Here is a 9,624-nt window from a genome sequence, read left to right on the forward strand (position 1 = left end):
TAGTATTTTGGAAAAGAGCAAGCGAAAACATGGCTGATCAGACTGTAAGTGGCAATTTATTTCATCTAATGAATGTAACCAAGGCACTATCATCACTGTGCAAGTTAAAACAAAAATACAGTCTTTTAAACTGGGACAGTCTTCACATATTTGCAGATTTAAATTTGATTTCTAAAGTACTGCATGATTTGGCTCCAGCTCCTCTGGCTGAGTTCATCAGCCAAAGAAACAGCTCTGAGCGTGTCACTCGAGGCTCTGTCAGAGGTGACTGTCTCATTCCTCTGCGCAGGAGCACTTTCAGTAAGTCAGCCTGGTCAGTGAGGAGCGCTGGTGAGTGGAACTCAGTACCTGAGGAGGTTAAAGTGCTTACAACATACAAGGCCTTCACAAAAAAACTGAAAATGTGGTTACACCTATAGCTGCCAACACTAAAAGACAAGTATGTTATGATGTTTTTTTTTGTTATGATCAAATGATTTGTGGTTTTATTCTCTCTTAATAGTATAGCAAGTCTTTGATTATGTATCCTGTATTATATTGTCTTGTAGATGTATTCTACTGCTTTTTTACATCATGGCCAGGGGACTACAGATGAAAACTAGCCTTCTAGTTAATTCTGGCTTTTTTAATCATGTGTATTTCATGTGTTTTATGAAATTGCATTGTCCCCTTTCAAATAAACTGATTTAAAAAGAAAAAAAGAAAAAAATGATTTAAAACACTTCTAAAATCGCGACATATAGCTGTGGCTCAATCAGCAATACTATAATGCATAGGTTTACGCCTGTGATTTCCTTTACTGACCATATTCGTCATTTTAGGATACATGGACGAAGCTTCAACTGGCGCGAGTGTACGTACATTAAATGGCACCTTCAAAATTAGTATGGCTAACTTGTAAATGGTGAATCCACCGTAACGCTGTTAATGTAATTGTTATTCCTAGCATGGTCTAATTGAGTAATGCAACCACGACGGACAGGTCTTGGTTGCAGCACGTAGCTTACTCCATAACGTTAGGGTTTCACTTTTCCCTTGTAGTGTAACAATAACAACAGTTTTTGTTGTGATTACCTTACTTTTGGGTGAGACGAACGTTAAGAATTTGTATATGAACACAATGTTATTTATTTATTATTTTTATTTGTTTTTGCATTTACAGATACATCAGACACACTTTATTTAGGTAGCTCCATTCAACATTTGAAATTCATATTATAGGGATGCACTCCACACAATCAGGGTTAAAATGGTTCATAAATTTTGTGTGTGTGTTTGTGTGCGTGTGTGTGTGTATTATATCGATGGTTACAGCTTACAGCAAACTAAACCAAAATTCACCACCCCAAGAAATTAGAATATTGTATAACCGACAATCAAGAAACTGTTTTTTTTTAATGTAGAAATTGCCCTCTGGAAAGTATTTTTCCAAATGTTTAATGAAGCTATGTAATGTATGAGTACTGAACTAAATGTAATTTTCAAACATATTTTAATTTATTGAGATGTTCCTGTATGTAGTCATTTGTTTAATTGTAATTGTTCAATCCATCAACCTTAACAAAGTTCCTTCAATCAAAAAAGTCTTTTTTTCCCCGCTATTCTTTATGAATGCACACCTTTCTGAATAGACAATTACAATACGTCATGTGACAAATTATTTGGGCATATTGGACAATACCTACATGACTCTAGAGTTTTTGTTTGTTGTTGTTTCTTGGGGGGGGATATGCCTTTTATTGAAAGTGCAACTGAATAGTTACAGGAAATAGGGAATCAGAGAGAAGGGGAATGACAAAAGGCAACAACAACAGCCTTTGTATTTGGATGACCTGCACTACCCACCGAGCTAACCAACAACCCGACCTTTGAGTTTTTGATTAAATCCGGTTAGGTGCAAATAAATAAATAAATAAATCTTCCCTGTGTTTGTTCTCAGCTCCATCCAACCATCTTCAAAGATGGGCGCCTACCACAATCCATTTTTGAAGGCTCACAGTCACAATCCAAATGCAACATTTGTTTTAAAAGGGGGGAGTATGCATGTTTTGGCTCATATGCAAACCCATGAAAAGACAGCTGTTTGTTACGGAGGTATGTTTCAAATCCAGTATAATCCATGTATTTTTTGTGTATTGAGCTATTTTTTCATGGTAGGCAAATTATGGCAAAATGAAAATGAATGTTTTTTTTGTTATTATTTAATAGTAAGAATAAGAAAAACATTTCTGCATACATTACCAATGTGATTCCTCATTGTTTTTATGTTTTTTTTAATCAATAACAGGAATGTTGCCCAGCACATGAAACCCAGAAAATGATCAGAGTTCTCAAGCCTTGATATAGAGGTAAAAACAAAACAAAACAAAACATCTTCCAATCATGGTGAATGTCATGATTTGGGTTAATGCTTGATGCTTACACAGATAGTTTGATACTGTATTTAAACTGTTGGATTTTGTATCTTGCTTGCTAATTGACTACATATTTTTACAGGACCATCCTGCACAAAATTATGGCAGTAATGACTGTGGTATATTCATGTTAGTGATAAATGAAAGCTTGACTCTGAGGGGGAAACAAATGTCCAACAGTGATTCATATTCCAGACATGCAGCTATACCTTTCCTTCACTGGCATAAGACTCATCAGCTTTGTGATGTCATGCATACAAAGAAAATAAAGTTTTGATTTATTTGCACATTTTGCAGCACTCCTGGTATACCTGTCATGGGGGTTCCATTTGACTTTACTGGTGTAAGTATGGCTGTCACTGATGGTGTAGTGGTACACTCGCCTGACTGGTCCAGGCAGCGTGGCTTCAGTTCCCACTCAGTGACGGTGTGAATGTGAGTGTGAATGGTTGTCCGTGCCTATATGTGCCCTGCCACTGTCAGATGACCAGTTCAGGGTGTAGTCCGCCTTTCGCCCGAAGTCAGCTGGGATAGGCTCCAGCACCCTGTGACCCTAACCAGGATAAGCGGTGTTGAAAATGGATGGATGGAGGTGTAAGTATGATGCTACTACACATATAGTGTATATCACCATAGCATGTTTAATTATCCATTCATTATTCCACCACTAGCCCCTTACCCTTAGGTTTGTTGATTTTTTTTTTAATTTAAAAACGTTTTTTTTTTTTTGGTCTTCTCACACATGGATGTATAATCTCATTTGTATGATCTTAATTTGTGGGCCTGGTACAATCCTTTTTGTAGCCTACTGAAAATGTATTGCACTTATGCTATTTTAGCATGACATGCCAGATGTGCATAGGTGGTGGTGCACAATCCTATTGGAGAACCTGGAGATTGAAGGGTACTGGTCTCTTAAACACTGAAGATATATTCGGACTATGGGGCAGCATGTTTTGCCCATCCATCCATCCATTTTCTGAGCCGCTTCTCCTTTTATCATTGTTGTACATACATCTCCAAAATGTAATCTGCGTCCCATTCACTTTAAGGAACCCCAGACCTCTTTGATACAGGCCAGTCAAGGTGCGGTCAAGTCCTCTCCCAGGGGAGTGGTCAGTCCCATCTTTTAGGCACGCATCAATATTTCATTGTCTTAAAGTTATGGAAGTGAAGCACATTTATGAGCTGATGACAAACACTCACTGGCTAGACAAATCTACTCAATGTAGATTTGTCTGATGACAAATTTTATTTGCAAATCATGTGGCTGTAACATTTTTACAATCAGAAAACAAAAATAAATCTGAAAGCTACCAAATGTTGATAAATAATTGTTTTATGATACTATCGTTGTTCAAAGAGTATAATATTGGACATTAGCTAATTTATAATTTACACTGTATGTTCACAGCTGATGGATTCCATTTTGAGGAGTATCTTCATTGAAGCTGTTCTTCAGGATGGGGACTGTGTGATCCGTGCGCTGGCTCTGACCTGCACCCGTTTTTGGGTTATAGTCAAGCTAGAGACGTTCCACAATGTAGCACACCTTCACTGGCTAGACAGTGAGTGAGTGAGTGATACTATTCAGATATATTTGAATATATATATATTTTTTAACAGGTGTCGTGACCTGGAGTCTGTACATAGGAACACATACAGAATCCCCTATGTCACTGCCACCTGTGTCCAATGTCATAATAATTATAAAGACACAAAAGGTTGTCGATGATGGGGAAAGAGAGTCTGACGGCGACAGTATGGGAGGATGCTGCTCGATGGACTGTTTTTTGTTTCTGGAGGGACTTATTAAAAAATACATAAATACATTTGCTTTTGATTCATGTTTTTGTGTGAATATCTGAAGTTACAAAACCATATACATTCCATACAAGCTCCACAGTTATCATATAAAAACAGTATTTGTGTAGGAACAGTAAAATTTACAATGAAAGACTTCTTACAAAAAAACCCAGTTTAGATTACAAAAAAATAATACTATTTACAGGCTTCATATGGACAGCATATTAGGGTCAGTAGGTCTGGAAAAGGTTTGGAAAATTATATAACGCAGAAAGTTTTAATTACTTGTGGTGTAACACAAAGTTTTAATTGTAAGTAAATCATTTGAAGACTAACTCCCTTCATTAAATACATGTAATTATAGTATTTTGAATTATTGAAACATTCTGAGATTCAGAAATCACATTGACATTAATTAAAAAGGTTTTTGAAGCAATTATTCAGCCACTGACATACAATCTGTCATTTCAAACTCTTAAATGTTTTCCTTCCCAACATGGCCGCCTCGAAGGCACGTAGAGGCGTACCCAAGAGGAGAGGCGTAACCATACGAGTGGGCGTAACCATACGAGTGGGCGTAAGCATACGGAGAGGCTGCAGATAGATACAATTGGGGCGCCATGATGGTGTGAACTGCCACACGCTCCCTTCAGGTGGTTCAGGAAAAACGAGTTCTTTGATGAACACACAAGCTGTGTGTGTGTGTGTGTGTAGCATTATGAGGGGCAGTCGTGTTGTCACACAGACAGTTTTCCTCAGATGAGTAGGCGTGTAGCAACCATGAAGTGGGCAGGTACTTGAATAATTCGTAACTTGCTATGTCACAAACATAGAAACATATGAGGGACCTTTAGGGACATTATTCAGGAGCTCTCACACTTACTATTCAAATGCTTTCACACACACAAACTACTGAAAGGCTCTCATAAGGACTACTCAAACACTCTCATACGCAGGAGTCTTGCTCTCATAAGGACTACTCAAACACTCTCATTAACACTACTCAAACACTCTCATACGCACAAGTCTGGTTCTCATAAGGACTACTCAAACATTCTCATTAACACGACTCAAACACTCTCATACGCACGAGTCTTGCTCTCATAAGGACTACTCAAACTCTCTCATTAACACTACTCAAATGCGTTCACCCGAGCACCTCAATCACATTCTCGCACACATCCCTGGCCTTCACGAGTTCATGTCTATCATGCTCACACACATGTTGATTATGCTCACACATCAATAGTGTAAATCCTTTATTAGGTAGTTCAATTCAAAAAGTTAAATCATAGAGATGAATTGCACACTGCACACACTCAGAGTGAAGTACCGTAATATCTTGTGTATAATGCGCATTTCCCCGCCCCCCCCCAATTTTTTTTTTTTCAAAAGTCAATAGTGTGCATTATACATATGTATATAGGAACATGGATTTTTTTCCCCCCATTTTATAAATGTATGCCGCCATCCAGAGGTTATGAAAAAGCTGTACACTTTCATTCCAATGTCACCGCCACCTAGAGGTTATGAGAAAGGTGTACACTTTCATTCTAATATTCCGCCACCTAGAGGTTATGAAAAAGGTGTAGCCTACACTTTCATTCCAATATGACAGAGGTACGTATGACTGCATATACTGTATATACAGTTGTGCTCATAAGTTTACATACCCTGGCAGAATTTGTGTAATATATATATATATATTTTTTTTTTAAAAATATGACTGAACAACAACCAGGCGGCACAAAGTTAATAACAATACATTACACTTATATAGCGCTTTTCTAAAGGACTCAAAGAGTCAATTGCACAAATTGCACAAATTATTCATTCACTCCACAGTCACACCTAGTGGTGGTAAGCTACTTGTGTAGCCACAGCTGCCCTAGGGCAGTCTGACAGAAGCATGGCTGCCATTCTGCACCTATGGCCCCTCCCACCACCGCCAAACATCCAACCATGTTCATTCATGGGCAATGTGGGTTAAGTGTCTTGCCCAGTGACACAATGACAAAATGCGCTTGGGCGGGGATATGAACCAGCGACCATTCAGTTGTAGGACGTACTCTTACCCTCTCTACGCCATGCAGCCAACATACAGGTTTAAACCCTCGCGATAAACTAGAGATTACAGTATTTGTTTCATCTTTTTACACGGACAACGGGGCGCTCACCTATTCAGGGATGGCTCTTTGTAACTGACCACGCCCTTGCGCCTCCTCCTTCTCCCTTCGTTCTCTTAATCTGGGATGGCGATGGTGTTGGTGAGTGACATTAAGGCTTTTTCTGCTGCAATAGACACTATTTTGTCACTCACATACAGACACTACATTACTGCTTTATGTCAAGTAACTACACTATGTTTGGTTGAATGCCTTGTCCAAGTCCACAAAACACATGTAGACTGGTTGGGCGAACTCCCATGCACCCTCGAGGACCCTGTTGAGGGTGTAGAGCTGGTCCACTGTTCCACGGCCAGGACAAAAACCACACTGCTCCTCCTGAATCTGATTCTTACCAGGACGGCTGAGGAGTGTGAGGCCCCTGTAGTTGGAACACACCCTGTTGTCCCCCTCCTTAAAAAGGGGGACCACCACCCCAGTTTGCCAATCCAGAGGGACTGTCCCCGATGTTGCAGAGGCGTGTCAACAAGGACAGCCCCACAACATCCAGAGCCATTAGGATCTCCGGGCGGATCTCATCCACCTTTTCCAGCTTTTTAACCACCTTGGTGACCTCAACCCGAGAGAAAGGAGAGCCCGCCTCAGAGACCCAAGACTCTGCTTCCTTGTGGGAAGGTGTGTCGGTGGAATTGAGGAGGTCTTCGAAGTATTCTCCCCACTGACTCACAACGTCCCGAGTCGAGGTCAGCAGCACCCAATCACCACTATACACAGTCTTGATGGTGCATTGCTTCCCCTGCCTGAGACGCCGGATGGTGGACCAGAATTTCCTCGAAGCCTTCCGGAAGTCTTTCTCCATGTCCTCATCGAACTCCTCCCACGCCTGTGTTTTTGCTTCAGCGACCACCAAAGCTGCATTCTGCTTGGCTAGCCGTTACCCATCAGCTGCCTAAGGAGTCCCACAGGCCAAAAAGACTCCTTCTTCAGCTTGACGGCATCTCTCAACGTTGGTGACAAAAGAGTTGATGTCGTAGCTGGACTGAGGGAACCTACCTCTTCCCTTAAGCTATTGGACTGTAGGGCCGACTCCATCTCGAGTGCCTGCTGGTTTGAAAGCCTTTTCTCATTGTCTGTCATTCCGGTGGAGTTGTGGAATGTAACACAAATCAATATTTTCAGTGACATTGCATAGTAGCTACAAGCAGATGCTTTATATATAGACAAAAGTGGTGGGACATTCTACCGGCAGGTAAAGGAAGTTAAAATGTTCTGAGGACCTGGGTTCAAATCTGACCTCACCTGTGTGGAGTTTGCATGTTCCCCCCGTGCCTGCTTGGGTTTCCCCCCGTTACTCTGGTTTCCTCAAACATGTATTGACCAATAAATCTCCCAAGAAAATAAAAAAAATGTTTCACAAGCATGTGTGCGAGCATTTGTGATGGATATGTGAAAGGATTTGAGTATATTTTCTGAATGCATTTGAGGATGGTATGTGAATAGATTTGACATGTTTATCCGAGTTTATTTGACCTGCAGACCATTTGACGTTTACGTGTGCGTGTCTTTGTATGAGTTGAAAAGGAAGTGGCTTTCAAAATAAAATATAGCATGAACCAAAAGCACGTTCGTTTATAGGCTGGAGAACATCTTATAATGCTACAGGTTAGGCCTGTGCTGTATGTAGGCTGCGTGGCCTAATGGATAAGGCGTCTGACTTCGGATCAGAAGATTGAGGGTTCGAGTCCCTTCGTGGTCAACTTTTGGTGGCGGCTCAGAGTGACAGAAAATTTGTTTGTGGAGGCTGGATCACATGTTGCCATGTTACAAGCGTGTCACTGCTGTTGTACATGGAGAACACAAATTAATTTGATATTAAATATGGATGTAGTCAAGCTTCAAAATAGCAACAATTCTTTCCATAGCACCAATTGACCTATGATTTGTTTAGATTTTGAATAAAAAATAAATAATTCCTCTCAGGGAATAAGAGGGGAATAAAAAATGCTGCTGTCGTAAGCTTCATTGAGTGTTCAGATAACGTTTATTTAATTTTGTAAGTTCATAAAGAACCACGTTAATATTAAAATGTAAAAACTAAACAGTCTCCCTTGACTTTGATTACAAGTGACAATGCACATTCTTATTACGCTGTGGTGCGTGGCTTCTGTCGCCCCCCAGGCTGGAATTCTACACTACAAAAACAGAGCGGACGCTTTGATATGACGCTTGGCCCCTCGCCTACCTGCCACGTGATGCTATCACGTTTTTATCGTTTTATCGTTTTAATTTGAAAGAATGCCTTTATTGTCATTGTCGTGCAGATACAAATTATTGCAGGCTTGCACGCCATACTTGTGTTTACATTTAAAAAAAAAAAAAAACTATGTAAAACACTATCCTATACTTAGACAAGACTAAATGCAGTGAATAAACAAAAGTGCAAGCATGTTACAAATGCAAAGAGTTGATTTGCGATAGCAGACACACGGACATTGAAAACATCGAACTAACCTAAAAGATGTGGACTAACAATGTCACGGATGGTCACATGGACCTCATAATATTTATTTTGCGTTTTTAAGTCTTTGAAGCATATTTAAACTGCATGAAGTTGCAGTTTTACACCCTTTTTGCCACCAGATGGAGACATGCCTCATTTTTCAATTAAAATTCAGTCAAGACAACAATGCCAAAATGACAATTTATCTGTTATAATATACATACTTTCTAGTATGACCATCTTAAATACTGCGCAGGGAACTTGCCTACAACATGCGGGGAGACTCCATTTGCGAAACTGTTTATGTGCTTCTGTTGTTTTGGTTAGGAATGGAGTTCAATGGAGCATAGTAGTTAATGAATGTGTGAACAGTAGTGGATAGATAGTTACATATTAAGATCATTACTGTCAATACTCGATTTTTTTCTCTGTCTACTTAAGGGATGAATAAAAATAGTCAAGGAAACATTTCATTTATTAATTGGTGAATTAATTATAATTCAATTCTTATGAATGATGCAATTCAATAAAAGGAATGAGTTATCATTTTATTTTCAAAATAAACTATTTTAAATATTTAACATACACATTTTAGTATGTTTTTAACTATGTCTATGAAAGACCTGGCCCATCTGTCTTTTTTCAAATTTAAATGTAGCCCACAAAAGGTTGTTGTCCCCTAATCTAAATGAATGCCGCACCCACTGGTGTTATTCATTTTTCCCTAATACTTTTTTTTTTTTAGTAAAACATGAAAAGAGTGGAATCCAGAGTGAGT

General features: G+C 39.4%; 1 long non-coding RNA gene and 1 other non-coding gene across 2 annotated transcripts; both read left to right on the forward strand.

Annotated features, from left to right (window-relative positions):
- Positions 1–12: 12 nt before the first annotated feature.
- Positions 13–4,215, forward strand: LOC133413590 (uncharacterized). Its single transcript, XR_009769893.1, has 5 exons — positions 13–44; positions 199–439; positions 1,940–2,094; positions 2,288–2,348; positions 3,829–4,215. It is a non-coding gene; the product is annotated as an uncharacterized LOC133413590 (long non-coding RNA).
- Positions 4,216–8,029: 3,814 nt separating this feature from the next.
- Positions 8,030–8,102, forward strand: trnar-ucg (transfer RNA arginine (anticodon UCG)). Its single transcript has one exon. It is a non-coding gene; the product is annotated as a tRNA-Arg (tRNA).
- The last annotated feature ends 1,522 nt before the right edge of the window (positions 8,103–9,624 follow it).

The sequence above is a fragment of the Phycodurus eques genome, chromosome 1 (genome assembly GCF_024500275.1).
Source record: "Phycodurus eques isolate BA_2022a chromosome 1, UOR_Pequ_1.1, whole genome shotgun sequence".
Classification (NCBI taxonomy): Eukaryota; Metazoa; Chordata; class Actinopteri; order Syngnathiformes; family Syngnathidae; genus Phycodurus; species Phycodurus eques.